The sequence below is a fragment of the Cornus florida genome, unplaced genomic scaffold (genome assembly GCF_030987335.1).
Source record: "Cornus florida cultivar Cherokee Brave unplaced genomic scaffold, ASM3098733v1 CherokeeBrave_3.0.0_Hap2_Chr09, whole genome shotgun sequence".
In the NCBI taxonomy this organism is placed as follows: Eukaryota; Viridiplantae; Streptophyta; class Magnoliopsida; order Cornales; family Cornaceae; genus Cornus; species Cornus florida.
The window spans coordinates 92,405,342-92,408,994 of record NW_026775579.1 but is presented as its reverse complement, the minus strand read 5'-3'; the positions used below and the strand labels follow the sequence as shown (position 1 = coordinate 92,408,994).

Sequence of the window (3,653 nt, the reverse complement as noted above, 5' to 3'; positions counted from 1 at the left end):
GTTATTTTTGTTAAATTTTAATATATATTTTTTCGTAAGTATTTTACAACAACCAAACACCAAAAAATAAAAAATATTTTTTGAAAAATATTTTACGTCTAAACAAACGGAGCCATAAAATTCCTAATCTAACTTTTATTTTTATTTTTCATTTACAAATTTAGATTGAAAATCCAACCAAGGACCTTGTAATCAATAAAAATGAATGTCGTGAATATATTATTGAAGTACAAGTTTAATCCAAACATAATTTGAAGAATAAAATTTCAATACCATTAGAAAAGGTAAATTTACAAGTCTCTTGTCATTAATGTATCTGGTATTACCACTGTATGCCCTATTTCCTTATTTTATAAGATTCAGTTTTTCAGATCAAATCGAATTTGACACAAAAGCACTATTGAACCGACTTAGAGAATTACTTAGAAATTTGATGCGAAGCAATTCAGCAAAAATAATACAGTGATTTAATCTGAAAAAGAAAAAAAGCAAAGTGATAAGTTTAAAGAGAAAGGGTAAAATGATAATTAAAGGACTGGAGGGTTATGAATTTGAATCAGAGAATCTGGGAACAACGTGATCCGGTGGAAAGGGGTGGTAACACCTCATACTTTCATTGGGTGCACCAGCTGTTCACTCAAACCGCCAAATTTCTCTCTCTAGCAGTAGTACTGTGTAGACCAACTTTCTCTCTCTAGCCAGCATGTATCAAATATCCCAAACCAAAAGCTGACACGTATCTCAATTATGATTGGAGCAAACTCAATGACCCAATCATCCAAGGAGTTGCTAATCACGTATTGCTCATCAGATTGTCACAAAGCCCCTCTACCAGATTGTGAAGATGGCAACACAATAGAAAGACACGTGTAGAAGATGGTATTTATGTATACATACATATATGTCATGTATATATAGAGAGAGAGAACTGATTGAGGCTCTAAAACGAATGGTTCCGTGGTTTAAAATCATAACAGCAAAATTTTAATTCCAATTCTAATCAGCATAATAGAAAATTTAATGATTTGACACAAGATCCAAAATAATGTGCTCGAATAATGTATCATTGAAAAATAATTAATTAATTAATTTTTTTTTTTCAGGCTGAAATATTTTCTGGAGCGTTGAATTTTTGTTCAAACTATTTCCACTTTTTTAAAATTTGGAAGTACTGAAACGTTCCCATTACAACAATTCTAGAAAATGTTAATTTTAGAAAACATTTAGGTCAATATTCTTTTTGCAAAATATATTTTTCTTTAGGTAAAATATTTTTTTTATTTTTACTTTGTTTGTGTTTTGTAGAAGTTTACATCGAAGTTGAGGTCGAGTCCATCGAGTGGAGCATGTAAAATAATAAAAATTGATAGATAAGTTATTTTTGTTAAATTTTAATATTTTTTTCTTCGTAAATATTTTACTGACAACCAAACACCAGAAAATAAAAAAATATTTTTTAAAAAATATTTTAAACGAAGGTAGCATTTTTTTTTTCATGCTAAATAATAAAAAAAATAAAATAAAAAACTTCAATCATTTATACAAATCATACACAACTGTTCTTCGCATCAGAGTCACTTATTTTTAATCTTACCATTTGCATCAGTTTCAATTCTTTCAGAAAAATTAGAGCTGCTGTAAACATGGATGTTTGATTAGGTCAATACATGATACGTGGTATCTAACTCCAAGACAAAGTTACATGTAACAGCACTTCACTTCATAATGAATGAATGTCGACCCTATTGGTCTACCTTTGTCCCAAGTGGCTTTGGGTCAAAACTAAAGCCCCAGGTCAAGATTTTGAGACCGGTAGAGAGAGAAGAAAAGAAAAAAAAAAAAAAACAAGAGTCAGTATCTCATCATCACTAACTGATGGTTATATTAGTTTTTATTGCTTTCCCTGAGTCGGTCTCCATCACATCCATTTGGTCAGTCCATGTTAAGGAAATGGAGACCTGTTCCTCAATCTTAGCAATGCCATGAGTTGCTTTGTCTTTGGTTGATCGAGAAAACATGTGTAGTTCTTAAGAATGTCAGTAGTGTATTGGATTTTATTAATCTATTAGTTATGATTTTTCGGTATGGATCAATCAGGAGGTGGTTCGGTGTATCTACCACGATTGTGTGATTTGCAATCCCATACGTTATCCTCTTTTCTTTCTTCTGTTTTTCCCCTTTGGGTTGTGGGGTGGGTAGAATCCGCTATAACCTCAAAACAACGCATGCAAATGGTGGAATTAGTAGGTTCCATATCATATTTAGCTTAGAGGTAATACCAATAGCCAGCCCTAGTGCATTTTACTTGGCATCAGTTATTTATATGATTTTGTCATCATAGTAGATATGCTATGAATGTCCTAACCCTAAAGAAAGTGATGCTTTGAGCAGGCAAAACCAGAGACAGTGGACAAAGTGTGTGAAATAGTGAGGAAACAGCTCGCACTACCAACTGATTCTACAGTCACAGGGGAGTAAGTTTGCTGAACTCGGTGCTGATTCTCTTGACACGGTATCTGCCACGAACTATCAATTCTCCTAACATAGCTAATTATTGTTCTCGCAGTTTATGATTTGTTATTTATGATTGCGTCTTTTGATCAGAATCATTTGTTTGTCTCAAAATAGCTTCTGTTTTTGTCTTTTTATTAAAAATGATATGTAAGATTTGCTCATCCACTAGCCAAAATTGAAATCCTAATTGTTGTGCTTGCAAAAATAATAAGCAGAACCCATTGACAATTTTGAGCAAAAATAAAAAGCTGAACACATTGACAACTTGTCACAATAATTTCGCCTTGAGAGTTTTAAACTGTGTTTCAGTAATAAAATGGTAACGCCAGATAATGTTTGACAACCTTGTCTCTTGTCTTCATTTTTAGCACCGCATGACCTCACAATAAATCACCGGCGTCATGTATGTTTATACATGGGTGTCAATAAATAATCCCTTTGTTTTCTCCATTAAGCAAATGCAAAGGGTGTGTCTTTTTCCTTCACAATGATCTCCCTGGTCATTTTTACTTATTTCTTCTTCTTTTCGTATAGGTCGAGATTGTGATGGGACTGGAGGAGGAATTTGGAATTAGAGTGGAAGAAGAAAGCGCCCAAGGTATTGCCACTGTCCAGGATGCAGCAGATCTGATCGAGAAGCTCGTAGAGAAGGGTGCTTAAAATGCACGAGGTGGATAATTCAGGGTTGAAAGTTTCATTAGAGAAGTTCTTTTTAGTTGCATGTTTTTCATTTCCCTGCTGTTCATGGAGCTTTCTAGTGTACCTTTTATGAAATTACTAGTGTTTCCTAAGTATGTTTTTTTCTGTCCCCTTTAAGTTTCGTTAAAATGAACTCATTCTGGTGTTGTGCTGTTTTGTTTATGGTCAGGCTTATTCAATTGAATCTATCGAAAGACATATTAGATCTTTTTTCAACTGTTTTATATTGTTCTTTTGGTTTACATAATATGTGTTGTTGTTGGAGGATTGGGAGGATTGGCCTTAGCGTAACAATAATGTTGCTCTATCGTGACTTCTTCGGTTTGAAACAGGGTACAGCTTCGGGAGGCTCGTGCATTGGGTGGCCCTTGGCAATGTCTTCTTGTGTGTTCTGATAGCTGGCTGGGATGAATTTCCCTCTTTTTTCGTTGTATAGCTTC

General features: G+C 33.7%; 1 pseudogene; it reads left to right on the top strand.

Annotated features, from left to right (window-relative positions):
• Positions 1-2,382: 2,382 nt before the first annotated feature.
• Positions 2,383-3,437, top strand: LOC132273486 (acyl carrier protein 1, chloroplastic-like; annotated as a pseudogene).
• Positions 3,438-3,653: the final 216 nt, after the last annotated feature.